General features: G+C 39.1%; 1 protein-coding gene across 7 annotated transcripts in view; it reads left to right on the top strand.

Moving 5' to 3' along the window:
* KLHL31 (kelch like family member 31) overlaps positions 1–15,076 on the top strand; it is a 129,943-nt gene that overhangs the window by 48,606 nt on the left and 66,261 nt on the right. For 3 of the 7 annotated variants that reach the window (XR_006298957.1, XR_006298955.1, XR_006298956.1), the window contains exon 5: positions 7,269–7,347. The gene's annotated coding sequence lies outside the window, so the exon portion shown is untranslated. Of the gene's footprint in view, positions 1–525; positions 590–7,268; positions 7,348–11,175; positions 11,459–13,349; positions 13,433–15,076 lie in introns of those variants that run through there. The other 4 variants (XR_006298958.1, XR_006298959.1, XR_006298960.1 and 1 more) reach the window with 3 other exon arrangements.

The raw sequence follows: 15,076 nt of genomic DNA, 5'->3' as shown, positions 1-15,076 counted from the left end.
GTGTGTATATATACATATATAAATTGTGTATATGTGTGTGTGTATATATATATATACATATATATATATATATACACACACATACACACACATATATGACACTTAGAAGTGTGTCTGACTAGGGAAAACATCTAATATATGTTATTATCTTATCAAGGTCTGAGCCAGCAGTGATAGTTTCTTCAGCACTGCATGGTATTCAGAAAGCTTCTGGAACCAAGCATTTACTTCTAAGAACAATATTCATCTTTAGGATGCTGAAACTCTAGTCATATCCAGTATCTCTTTTTACTATTTCTCAAGTCCTGTTTTCAGGTGGAGAAGAAAGACTTGTAAAATCTGCCTTTAAGTACAATGAGAAGGCAAAAATGCCTGTACTTATCTTTCTCATTTTTAAGCCACTGAAACTCATTTTGGCCAATAGATGGGTGATCCTTGAACCCTCACAAGCTTTGTCTAAAACAGAAGCATTTTTTTCTCATCTTCCTAACAGAATGTCTTTTATACTTTTTCCCCAAAAACCAGCACGGAAAGAACCACTAAGAGCAAGAGGCAGTCTACTAATCCAGTAGAAGTCCACCGGGGCCATCTATCTGTATGTCTTGTTAAATTATCCATGTTTATGATGTGCTAAGTGTTTACTGCTCATTTCTTGAGCTCCAGGTCCCTCATGACTGGCTCCTTGCACTTTGAGCTCTTCCACCAGCTGGTCTTAGGAGACAAAACTGCAGGAAGACATGTGACAGAAATCAGGAAGCAAAGGTGTTGCTTCCCCAGCACAAGCCAGAGTGGAAACAGGCCTATTTCAAAGATTGTTTGGGACAAAGCCCTGTGGTACTGTTTCTAATACTACATGTCTGGTGTCTGTTCCAGAAGTAGCAATGTAGGATAGATAATAACTAATGGGCCTGTAGGGACCAGACCTTATTGGTGGCCACTGGGAAATTTCAGACAGTGGGCACGGTTCCAGATGTGAGATAATCTGTTATCTTTAGACTCATTTAGAATCACTGGAGTTGGAGCTGAGCCCATACTGGCTTGCCGGGAAAGGACCTCCCAAGGACATTTTGTCCAATGCAAAGCCCAGAAGATTCCTTATATCTTGTACGTGCTTTATTGTTGCCCTTATCACACAGCATCATAGATATTTGTATTCCCCATTTAAACTCTAACCTCCTTAAGGGCTTTGATCATATAATATTCATGTTTAAGTTCCCAGTGACCACTGATCAATCAATTAATTCATCAATCAATCAAATTTAACTTTAGGTTTAAAAAGAACACTGTATTTACACCCTTCAATTTAGACCAAACAGTTGAGATACTAATGAGGCTTTAGGGACTCCTCCAGGGTGGATAAAAAAGTGGTATCTTCCTCTCCTCTGCTTCTTTCTCTGGGATCATTCACAAATGGACTGGAAATATTGGTCCCACTCTTGCCTTAAAGCTAAAAGGCTCCCAGGGCTCCTGTGTGGCTCAGTCAGTTAAGCGTACAATTTCAGCTCAGGTCATAATCTCACAGTTCATGGGTTCGAGCCTCACATCAGGCTGTGTGCTGACAGCTCAGAGCCTGGAGCCTGCTTCAGATTCTGTGTCTCCCCCTGTCTCTGCTCTGTGTCTCCCTCCCCTGCTCACACACTCTGTCTCTCAAAAATAAATAAAACATTAAAAAAAATTTTAAAAAAAAACAACTATAATGCTCTGGATGTGTGGCCCTCAAAGAACACCTGGGACTAATGAAAGTTCTCCCACCCATCTGCCAGATGGCATCAACTCCCTCCAAGCCTAGATGCAGGAGTTCACCCAAATGCTTGTTGTACTTGATTACAGCATCCTCTCCTAGGAGGGCAGATAATTGCTTCCATATTCTGTGTCTCTGAATGTCCTTTCTTTATCTCATCTGACAAAAGATCATCTCTTGTCCTTTTGGTGCTGACAGTATTCACCATCCTAGTACTCCCAGGGTTTCCCTGACCAAACACTCTGGAAGTGTGCATGACTCATCAAGTCCCATCTTCTGGATGTTACAGTGGCATAAGTAGTACAGTAGGGTCACAGCCGTAGCAATAGAGGTGACCAACCTGGCATTTTACCTGAGAACAAAGACCACTGCAAGTTCTTTCCATTCTTTATCCCCCCTGAATATTTATGTTGTTAATTCTTTGCATGAATCTACATTTGCCTTTCTGTTCCTTTATCTTAATCCTTCACTCTAGATCAGTTTGGATTCAATGACCTTTATGGAGCTATTTACAACCTACTGGTTTATCATCTGAGTCTGACCTTCTGGACCCTGGCCTCTGGTCACATATTTAATACAAAATGAAGACTGCTTATTTATTTATTTATTTTAATGTTTATTTATTTTTAAAGAGACAGAGAGAGACAGAGAGAGAGAGAGAGACAGAGCATGAGCGAAGGAAGGGCAGAGAGCAAGGGAGACACAGAATCCAAAGCAAGCTCCAGGCTCTGAACTGTCAGCATGGAGCCCGGTGTGGGGCTTGAGCTCATGAACCACGAGATTATGACTGAGCCAAAGTTGGATGTTTAACCAATTGAGCCACCTGAGCACCCTCAAAATAAAGACTTTTTAAACTTCCAAAGGATAAGTATCAGAACAGCACCAACCCTTACAAGTCACCATGTGTCTGAGAAATAACTATTTGGATGTTAAAAGGCTAACATAAATACCTGACATCCACATCCCCCTGGTTGAACTGACTACAAGAAAGGGGTGGAAAATAGAGAAGGGGATGGAAGGGAAGGAATTATGAGGTATGCTGGCTCAAAGCCATGTGCCTATGGGGGAAACGAATTCTTTGACACCCCCAACAATGACTCCCAACCCTTTTGGAATTCTGGCATCCTAGCATTAGCTACTTGACCATCTAGTGTTGATGTGACAACTTCCAATCCTGCACTTGCATGAAAATTAAATGAAATTCACTTAATGTTTTTAAATGAATGTGAATTAACAAGAATTTTATTGCAGGCATTTTGCAGCATACCTTGTAACAACTTGTATATAACACATTGGCTAAGAGGAACACCACTTTTTAAAACAAAATGGTGCAGTCATATAGTCGTTACAGCCCTGGAGTCATGTCAGGTGAGCCTTGCCACATCCATCCTGGAAAATAGCAGGAGCAGTTGGCACCTCACTCAGGGAGACAGTGCAAGAGTGAAAGAGTTCCCAGGGGGTCCAGGCACACTTCCTACAAATGAACTCCAGGACATAACCTCAAAGTCTTCCAGTGGACCCTCCTTTACTTGAGCTACTTTCAGTCATTTTCAGTCCTTACAAAATAAATAATCCTTGCCTAGATCATGCTGAATTGGCACATAGAAAAAGGATACACGAATACCAGTAAAAAAAAACTTGGCAGGCCCAGGCCCTGCCTCCATCTGACCTTCAGGGCACAGTGCCATGTGGGAGTTAGAAGGGTGACAGAGAGGTGGCCTAAGCATCTGGAGTTGCTGATGTGCTGCCCAGCTTTGCTACAACCAGATCTTGCACTCACCTACCCAACAGAGCCATTTATCCGTATATGAAGATGTTTAACTCTACAAAAGGGGGGCACTTTGCTTGGCTCCTTTGGTATCTTTGGATAGAGCAAGAGGAAAAGAGACAGTAAACAACATGGAAAGGAAAAATAAAAGATGGAGAGACTTGTGGCCGATATATTCCCACCCAAACATGCACACTCCATTCTACAGAGCACATAAAAGACCCTAGAATTAGGAAAAGACTGTTCCATGAGAATAATACTCACGGGGCTTTTCAACAAAATGTTTTTGCCCTATAGACCTACAGAGCGGTCTGGCTGACTCATTTCTACTATAAAACACGCTCCAATTTTCTCTGGCCTTAACAGAGAAATATGAAACTTGAAAAATTTTTATTTCCCCAGCTTCTTGCAAAGCCCTACCTCCCAAGTTATTGTGGTAACTTCCTGACTTCCACCCCCGTGTACCCACAACTGCTTTATTTCCCTCAGTCCTACGGCCTGGTCAACACATATCAGTCAGTTTCCCAAGGCTCTGCTTTCTGCCATGTGACCATGGTTGGTACTAGTTCACACAGGAAGTGTCCCCAATTTCAATGGAGATTTCTTCAACAGTAAGTGTTAGCAAGAATGTGGAGAAAAAGGAACATTCATGCACTGTTGGTGGAAATGCAAACTGTGCAGCTACTATGGAAAACATAGTTTCCTCAAAAAGTTAAAAATAGAACTACCCTACAATTCAGTAATTACACTATTGGGTACTTACCCAAAAAATACAAAAACACTAGCTCAAAGGGATATGCACCCCTATGTTTATAGCAGTATTATCTACAAGAGCCAAATTATGGAAGCAGCCCAAGTATCCATCAATAGGTGAATGGATAAGCAAGATGTGATATATATATATATATATATATATATATATATATTATATATATATGATGGCATATCATTCAGCCATAAAAAAGGAAATCTTGCCATTTGCAATGACATGGATGGAACTAGAGAAAATAATGCTAAGTGAAATCAGTCAGTAAGAGAAAGACAAATACCATATGATTTTCACTCATATGTGGAATTTAAGAAACAAATAGAAAGGGGTGCCTGAATGGCTCAGTTGGTTAAGTGTCTGACTTTGGCTCGGGTCATGATCTCACAGTTCATGGATTGGAGCACCATATCAGGTTCTGCACTGACAGTGAGGAGCCTGCTTGAGATTCTCATTCTCTTTCTCTTTCTCTCTCTGCCCCTTTCCTGCTTACACACACTCATGCATGCTCTCTCTCTCTCTCTCTCTAAAAAATCAATAAACATTAAAAAAAAAAAGAAGAGAGATACAAACCAAGAAACAGACTCTTAACTACAAAGAACAAACTGATGGTTACCAGGGCAGGGAGTGGGGGGAATGGGTAAGATGGGGATGGGGACTAAGGATGGCACTTGTGATGAGCACTAGGTGGTGTATGGAATTGTTGAGTCACTATATTGTACATCTGAAACTAATAAAACTCTGCATGTAAACTATACTGGAATTTTAAAAAATTTTTTATGGAGATTTTTTCCCTCTTGGTGTTGTTGACTGGATGGAATGAGAGAGCAAATGCAAAGTTCCAGGCTGAGGGCAGGCACCCAAGAAGCCTCTACACAATTTACTGTGGGGATCTGGCCTTCCCTCCTGAGAGAACAAAGTACTTGCCTCCTTGGAGTTAATGTAACTGTAGGTCCAAAAGTGTATGGAGTTAAAGGACAAGTTTACAAGGCAGTGGGCTGAGGATAGAAGACTTTCTGCTCTGGGAGTAACTTCTGGTCCCACATGGGTGGAATATGCTTTCATATGCCTACTACAGACTCAGACGAATACCTCAGGCAGCTGAGCAGGAGAACTCAGCACAGTGCTGCATAAGGATCAAACTGGAATTCTGCAGATAAAATTTTATTGTGAAAGAAAGATGTGAATAGGGAATTACACTTTGATGATGTTAAATTAACTGATTTTTTTAATATACTGAGATGAAAAGGAAGTTTAAAGTCATTCTTATTATTAAATGCTTAGCCAATTCAGAGTCCTTTGGGGGAACCAAAATGTCCAATGATATCTTTTAAAAAATTACTTATTTTAGAGCCTTAATAGATCTCTTTGACTCTGTGTTGGCAAAAACTTCAAATCTATCACTCATTGAAATTAACTTTGTTTATTAAATCACTTTTGATTCCAAGAAATTTCAAGCTTTCAAATTCCAAGCTTTAACCATGCAGGAGAAACACCAAATCCAGATAATGAATTTGAGTGAATTTAGCTGATGATGTGGCTGGGAATTTCATTCTCAGAAACAGCTTAGAAAATGATGTCATAAGGTTGTTAACATGAAGATAGTAATACATGTCACATATCTGTGTCTGTCTTTGATTGTGGTTTTTAAATTTAACCAGTTAGTTATTCCCACACCCACACTATTTTCCATAAAGAATAAAAGAGCACTTAGAAGATTTTATGAAAGATAGCTTGATAACATAAGATACGTAGAGGTGGTAACCAAAGGGGAAAACCACGATAAGTTCCTAAAATAGAAGTAGGAATGAATCCAACAAAGGATTATTTATTATATGAAACTATTTAGTGACTTTGGTACCAACTTTTTAACCAGGTGAGGAAAAAATAGTTTGACTTTTTATAAATAGAAAATGTTTAACTTTTTGCTCTTTCCAGTTTAAACTTTACCCATTTGAATCACATTCCAAAAATACTCCAGTGCGCATTTCAGAATCTTCTGAATCTTCTTTGAATCAAAATCGTAGCTTATTGTCCAATGAAATGACTATTTTTTCTAGCTGATAGTTTGAAAACAAGGACTATTAAATCACTAGAAAATCTTGCATGAAAGCAAATCTCAGGAATAGTGTGAACTCCTGGGAAGTGATGGGATTTTTAGGGACTAATATAGTGATACGTTTATATCTCTATATATTTTTTTAAGATAGAAAGTTTATGCAGGAATTGCTTGCAACTTTCTGTTTACAGGTTAAGACCTCAAATATACCCTACACCTCCACTTAGTAACTATTCTTTTACTTAAAAGATTTTCCCAATAAAATTTTTGCTCTTATCAGGTTTGGGTCCCAGCAAAGACAGTCACCTTGCAAATTTCAGCAACACATAGCCCTTAGGTGGATTCAGCATTTACAATCTTAGATCTTCTAAGTGCTATTTTCCAGTATTCTGTCCCATATTCTGTCCTACTGAATCATCAGAATATCCCAGAAATTCCAGCATTCTGGCAAGGAAAAACATATGTATGTATGTAGGTATGTGCGTGTGCGTATGTGTGTGTATGTATATGTAGTATTTATCATATTAAGTTGTACTTGGAATTCTTTTTATTCTTAGGATATATCCCAATGGTTATACATTAAATCGGTGTTTTTTAAGCCCCTTGAAATAATTTATCTTTGTATAGTTAAGCTACTAACTCAACACAGTAATCTTTATCTTTCTGTTTTAGGAATTACTTTTGAAATTTAATTTGATTTTTATAATGATATAAAAATGGTTCCACACTCAAATTCACAAAACAAGGTATAATCCAAAATGTAGCTTTCAATCTGTGTTTCTTTCACTGTAGTCCCGATATAACCAATTTTTTTTCAGTGTTTTTATTATGCCCTTTTGTTGTTATGATTTCAAATATAAGCAAATATTCATATCCCTGCCACATTTTGGGGGTAAATAGTGAAATATATCTTCTTCCATCTTGTTTTTTTCAGGTAATAACACATTCTACAGAGTACATATCCATAGAAGCATATAGAGATGCTCCTTATTTCTAGCTACACTTCTCCAGTGGTGAGTGTCTGAGTCCCCTATTGACAAACATTTGGATTATTTCCAGCATTTTATTGTTACAAATAGAGTTGCAATGAATATCTGCCTAAAGATTATAAATTAACTTTGGAGTTTTGGAAACGTTTATATTCTAAGACTATTTTGGAAACTGTTAGATAATTCGTGGACTGAAGCGTTTTGTTTGCTTAAACCTTTCTTAGTGTATGTTAGCTATGATTATATAAATATGTTTACGACATTTTCTCTTTTTTAAATTTATTTATTTTGAGAGAGAGAGGGAGAGAGAGAGTATGAGCAGGAGAGGGAGAGAGAGAAAGGGAGAGAGAGAGAGAATCCCAAGCAGGCTCTGCACTGTCAGCACAGAGCCCGACATGGGGCTTGATCTCAGGAGCCATGAGACTGTGGCCCGAGCCAAAATCAAGATTAGGATGCTCAGCTGACTGAGCCACCTAAGTGCCCCCATTTTCTCATTTTTCTTATATAATTGGACTTCTGTGTCCAAGTATATGACCAGCCGCTGCAAATGGTCCACAGAGGCATGGCAAAGGTATAGCCTCTGCTTGTAAAATACAAAGTTCAATACCTACCTACTGAGTCAATCTTATTTTACTTTTTGCTCTCTACAAAATCATGAGAAAAATATTTTAATTCCTCTTACAATTATATTTATCATTTTCTCTTTGATATTCCAGAAAGTTTTTTCTTTATTTCTTTTAAGGCTATATTACTAAGAAGGTTCATGAATTTTACATCTTCTTTTATCTATATAAAACAATCCTTGTTGGGGTGCGTGGGTGGCTCAGTAGTTTAAGCCTCCAACTCTTCATTTCGGCTCAGGTCATGATCTCATGATTCATGAGATCAAGCCCCACATTGGGCTCTGTACTGACAGCACAGAGAATGCTTGGGATTCTCCCTCTCCCTTTCTCTCTGCCGCTCCCCCACTCATGTTCACACTCTCACTCTCAAAATAAATAAATAAATAAACTCAAAAAAATATTAAAAAAATAAAATGATCCTTGTTTTCCTGACAAATTATTTTTGGTTTTAATGACATTGTTATCACTACCTTTATCTTCTTTCTTGCCTTCCTTCTTCTTCCTTTTTTTCCCCATTGTTTATCTTTTTATTTTTAATGCTCACAGCTGAGTAATGGCTGCCCAGTTTTTGGCTAGCAACTGTCCTGAGTTCTTGAACCAAGGAGTATGCAAAGCCTCTCTCAACCCCCAGCAAGATCTTCCATGTCAGGGGTAAAGCTTTGATGGCTCCTAATAGAGATCCTCAGAAAGGAGGATTTTCACCTAATGACATTCTCTCTCCGATTCTGACTGCCACTCAAGCTTCATTTCCAGTGTCACTGGAATTGATAATGGATTCATCATTTTTATGTGGGTTCATCGGGGTAAGATACTGGATGCATAAAACTAGAAGAGATTGCACTGGAGCACATTCCATTTTATTTATTTATTTTTAAGTTTATTTTTTATTTTTATTTGAGAATGAGGGGAGGGGCAGAGAGAGAGAGAGAGAGAGAGAGAGATTCCCAGGCAGGCTCCACCCTGTCAGTGTAGAGCCTGCTGCAAGGCTCAAACTCACGAACCATGTGATCATGACCTAAGCCAGAGTCAGACGCCTAACCAACTGAGCCACCCAGGTACCTTAGAGCACATTCTATTTTAAACTGGAAGCCAAGTTGCGATGTTTTGAACATTCACTACTATTTGGTAATATGATTTTGATAATTAAACTTGTATTATAAAAGTATATATTAAAGAGAACTTAATGGCCGAATATGACACAAAAAAAGAAACAGTGTGTCAAAGATGATAAAATTTACTTATAAACTTTTATTCTATGAATGTATTTCAGACCTAAAGAAAATATACAACCTTGTCCTTTCACTTTGGGGTCAACTTATATTTTTAAGTACTCTTGTATTTTTTATATTAAGAACTTATGATGAATTGGAGGTTTCAAAATTGATAACTCAAATCCATTAGTCTGTTGTTTCAAAATTTTGAGAAAAGAGTTCATTGTTAAGCAAACTGAGTTCTTCAGACAATACAAATGGATCAATATACCATTGACTTTAAAATGGTCAAATCGGGGCGCCTGGGTGGCGCAGTCAGTTAAGTGTCCGACTTCAGCCAGGTCACGATCTCACGGTCCGTGAGTTCGAGCCCTGCGTCAGGCTCTGAGCTGATGGCTCAGAGCCTGGAGCCTGTTTCCGATTCTGTGTCTCCCTCTCTCTCTGACCCTCCCGTTCATGCTCTGTCTCTCTCTGTCCCAAAAATAAATAAATGTTGAAAAAAAATTTTTTTAAATGGTCAAATGACAATTCAACCCTTCTATAAACCAATAGATGCAGTTTATTAAATTATTTTTTCTCATGAATTTTTATTCTTTTCAATAGAAGTATATTCAATATGTGCCTTAATTTGTCATCCTTGGAGGATTTTTTTAATTTAAAGCATCTTAAAAGACTCTTCAGACAAAATATGCCAATTTGCAGCTCAGAAAATATTATAATCCTTCTCAAAGACCATAAATTAAAACTCCTCCATCTTTTAAGTTGGAAAACTGGGTCTTCAAATCACAGGACTAATTTTCTTTTTCATTTTTTATTTCAAAATAATTTTGAATTTATAGAAAAGTTGCAAAAACAGGAAAGAGAATCCTATACTACCCCAGTTCATCAAATGTTAACATTTTGCCACATTTACTTTTCCAGTCTCTCTCTCATCTCACTCTTTTCTCTCTCCATGTGTACACACACACACACACACACACACACAACCAGAACAAGAGTATCCTCTTAACATAACCACATTGCAGTTATACATTTAGCACTGATGCCATAATCACTCTTTATCATTCAGTTTCTGTTCGCACACTTCCAGTTTTCCGAACAATGTCCTTTATGGCCACCCCGGATCCAACACAGCGTTCTGAGTTGCATTTAGCTGCCTTGCCCCTTTCGTCTCCTTCAATCTGGAAGAGTCCCTCGGCCTTTCCTTGTCTTGACAGCAACTGTTGTAAAGAGTCAGAGCAGTTGTTAGAACAGGAACTAGTTTTCACTCTCCTCAATCCCTTCTGGCACTGGCTTTGTCTTAGCAGAGGGAACTTGGTGTCTGCTCTTCTAACCTGCCAGAATCTATTTCTTAAGGGTGAATCAACCTAATGACTCATTTTCATGAATCGTTATGTGTAGCATCTGAATCCACATCCACATACAAAGACTGAAAGCAAACCTAAAAATAGTAGTAGTTGTGGCAGTTGAAGCTTGTACTACATAGAGCTTCCTCTGTTTCATATGTTTACTCATTTGCTCCTCGTAACAACTCTAGGAGAGTAATACAATTATCATGGCTGCCTTTTTATGACAGGAAACTGAGGCACAAAGAAGTTAAGGAACTGTACAAAATCACACAGCTAGAACATGGCAAAACCTGAACTTCAACCCCAGCAATCTGTCACTAGAATCTTCTATGGGTTCCTTCTCTCTCAAATAAATCTCTCACCTCTTTTATAAGCCTTCAGCCTAGCAAATGAAAATGTGGCTTTTATGATAGGTTGGCATGTGATATAGGTAGTAAAATTTATAAGAACAATGTTCTGGTCTATTGCATAAGCCCCACACTCTACATCCGAGCTAGGTGGGAACGGAAGACCCAGAGAAGCACCAACAGACAGCAGTTCCCTGAGAGCAGGGAACTGCAGTATCTGAACAAATTGTCACTGAGTCATATTAAGTAAGTTAAATATTTACTTATCTGGCAGGAGTGAATATTATATTTTTAATTGTTATCTACTTTAACCAACAGTTAGTTGGTATCCATTGTGGATGGAAGATTATATTATGCATTTTGGAAAGAACCCAAATAGAAGAAAGAGTTTCAAGGAACAATACCCATTCATGAAAAGACAAAAGGTTAAGAATATTTACTAGGAAGTGCACATGTGTTGATACATTAGTATTATATAAAGAAAACACTTTTCACAGAAACCCTACGGGAGTTATTAGAGTAGGGAACATTTAAGAAGATGTGTTTTTCCAAAGGGCACCTGGGTGGCTCAGTCAGTTGAGCGTCTTACTTCTGTTCAGGTCATGATCATGCTGCTCGTAAGTTCAAGCCCCATGTGTGGCTCTTGGCTGACAGCTCAGAGCCTGGAGTCTGCTTCAGATCCTGTGTCTCCCTTTCTCTTTGCCCCACCCCCGTTCATGTGCTGTCTCTCAAAACTGAATGAAACTTAAAAAGATAAATAAATAAATAAACATTAAAAATTAAAAAAAAAAAAAGAAGTTATGTTTTTCCTTGAATGTATGAGTTTTAAAATTGGCTTAGAAAACCAAGTGGAATTAAGAGTGTCCTGAGCAGGGTAAAGATGCACAGGAAGGGGACCACACACGTGAGGACCTACAGAGGGTAGAGAGTCGTGGGTTCACCTCAGAAAGCAAAAGGATGCCAATAATGGGTGTGACAAAGAAAAATCAGCATTAACCTGTTCACCAGATGGGTTAAAAAAAAAAAGAGCTCAGGGTCATACCTGTCAGGAAGAAGAGGCTATCTTAAAGAAAAGGCTTTTGGTTGAGGAGGGATTTTTGTTTTATTTTATTTTTTTAATAATGTCAGACCAACTAAGCATGAAAGAGGAGTATGAAAAGAGCTTACTGGCTCAAGGTCAGAAGAAAGCACTGAGGCCTTATAGGAAGTGGTGTATTCCGGGGTACCTGTGTGGCTCAATCGGTTAAGGGTTCAACTTTGGCTCAGGCCATGATCTCTCGGTTCATGAGTTCCAGCCCCACGTCAGACACTGTGCTGACCGCTCAGAGCCTGGAGCCTGCTTCAGATTCTGGGTCTCCCTCTCTCTCTGCCCCTCCCCTGCTCATACTCTATCTCTCGAACGTAAATAAACATTTAAAAAAATTAAAAAAAAAAAAAAGAGGAAGTGGTGTGTTCTGAAGAGCAGTGAAGCCAAAGCCAGGCAGCAGCTAGCTGAGGTAAAAGTGAGTAGGGTGGAAAAGTCCGCTTTGTCACACATGGTTGTGGAAAATGAAATGGCAATTGGATGCTGTAGCGAGGTCAAGGGAGGGATACTCTTTAAGTTAAGAGCAAACACTACACACTGGCTACAAACTCCCTGAGACTGTGTCTAACCAGCGCTGTAGATATTGAATCAGCTCCTGAGGATGGCTTTCACGACTCCAGTCATTGGGAAAATGTTCGGAAGAAACAGGAAATATGGGAAATATAAACATTTGTGCAGAAAATAGTGGGATTCTGAAAATAAAACTTAAAATTTTTGTGTATAAGGCCACGTGGCATACAGTTAAATTAAAAGGAAGGAACCAGAGGGGTTGCCTGGCTGGCTCAGTTGGCTCAGGGTTGTGAGTTCAAGCCCTACATTGGGTGTGGAACCTACTTAAAATAAAAATTAAAAAATAAAACTACACACACAAATTTAAAAATAAAATGAAAAATAAAAGGAAGGAACCAGAGGAATGTGAATAGATAAAAATACCAAAGTCAGTTAAATTTTTGTTTAAGCTTATTTATTTATTTTGAGAGAGAGAGAGAGAGCAGGGGAGGGGCAGATATATATATACAGAGAGAGAGAGAATCCCGCTGACAGTGTGGAGCCCAATTCAGGGCTTGAACCCACAAACTCTGAGACCATGACCTGAGACGAAACCAAGAGCCAGCTGCTTAACTGACTGAGCCACTGTGCTGTCCCCAAAGTCGTTTAAATATTTACATATGAGGGTTCAAAGAAAACTTAGAAATAGTAGTAATCATGGCAAGCATAGTTAACACTTGTATGGTGCTTACTCTGTATGAACGTGTGAGTATAGAAGCAAAAGTCCTGAGACACTAAGTTTTTCTTCACATCTCAGAGTTTTAAAGAAAAAGTAGAAGATGGATTTATTTACTAACTCAATAGAAACATTTGCTAAACATCAGGGGTATTGAGATCAATCCAATATGTCCCCTTTGGTCAAGGAGCTTCCTATCCAATGGAACTGGCAGATAACTACAATCTGTTGTGCTGAGAGCTACCAAGGACAAGAGTAACAAACATAAAGGTAATGAAAATGTATTTTAGTGATTTGGTGATTTGGGTGCCACTCAGTAGACCCTCAGAAGCCCTAAGCCTTCCAGCCCATCTTTTATCCCAAGAGGATCCTGGGATCACAATACTCTTTGGCATTCTTAACATTGTCTTACTCTAAGTCTTGACTCTAATACGCCCACCACCACCACCACACCTTCACATACACGCACATGCACCGAGGAAGGATGGTCTCAGTTGATTCTTCCATCCACATTGTCACCACCACATCTATCATGGCTAATCTTGCCAGGTGGACCTTGCTGTTATTTATCAAAAAGGCCTTCATCTCACCTATGTTGGAGCCCTCTTACTGGTATTCCAAAAGGTTCTCTGGTTCCTAGATTGTTTTTTTGTAATTTTCTTTCTAAAGCAATTTGAAATACCTCTACTCTGTTCAACCTTGAATAAGTTTCTTAACTACCTAGGAGTGAGTTTAAGACACACACACACACACACACACTCCTTTGCTCATTAAATTTCAGTGTGCTGATTCCTAAGCATGAATCCCAATCTTCCACCCCTACCTAAAATTCCAAGGCAAATCTAGTTGAGTCTTTGAGGCAGCCAGACAGGCTCAGTTCCCCCTAGGGACGTGGCCACCTGTGTGCTTTGCATTTTATTATGTGAGGGAGAAGCACCTGAAATGTGAGATTTAGTGAAAGAAAGGCAGTCATGTAACAGTGCCTCCAGCTTATTTCAGCAAAAGAAAGGAAGTGAAAGCCAAGCTCTCTGTATATCCTTTTCAATAGACAATCACCAAATCACAGTGACTCAGCACCATCATATGTTTTGGTCATTGGCACTTATTCCTATTCCATTAGGACCCAAACGTTGCTCCAATCATGTTGCCATGTCACACCTCACCACTGTTGCTAGAAAAACATTCCATGCGGGAAAACACACTTGTTACACAAAAAGAATATGAGAGATTACATGGTGGAAGCAGGCGGTGTTATGGTAAAGATCAAAGTTCCTTTTCAAAAGCAATTTGTTATTGGTTCACACTCTTAGATTTGAGCTTTTGTTGACTCATTGTACAGTGCTCAAGCTGCACTGAGCTAATGTTTAGAAATTCATTCAATATGGAAGCAAAGTCCAATATCAAATTCTTAAGAGCATGTGACTTGGGTCTATTCATACCTGGGTATGTTCTTATTCATGAGTACACACACACACACACACACACACACACATCCACACAGAACATGGCTGTAGAAAAATGGAATGATAACTGGACACTGAAATGAAGTCACCAAAGGATTACTTTTCATAAGAAATGAGAAGGAACACTACAGAGTGGCAGCAACTTCTCTCTGCATTGAGATTCATATGCATCCATATACATTCTTACATGAAAACTCTTTTTTAAAAGCTTAAAACCAAATGAGGGGGGCGCCTGGGTGGCGCAGTCGGTTAAGCGTCCGACTTCAGCCAGGTCGCGATCTCGCGGTCCGTGAGTTCGAGCCCCGCGTCGGGCTCTGGGCTGATGGCTCAGAGCCTGGAGCCTGTTTCCGATTCTGTGTCTCCCTCTCTCTCTGCCCCTCCCCCGTTCATGCTCTGTCTCTCTCTGTCCCAAAAATAAATAAAAACGTTAAAAAAAAATTTTTTTTTAAAA

Source organism: Prionailurus bengalensis, chromosome B2 (genome assembly GCF_016509475.1).
Source record: "Prionailurus bengalensis isolate Pbe53 chromosome B2, Fcat_Pben_1.1_paternal_pri, whole genome shotgun sequence".
Classification (NCBI taxonomy): domain Eukaryota; kingdom Metazoa; phylum Chordata; class Mammalia; order Carnivora; family Felidae; genus Prionailurus; species Prionailurus bengalensis.
The sequence above is the reverse complement of the archived record's forward strand: the minus strand, read 5'-3'. Positions and strand labels throughout refer to the sequence as shown.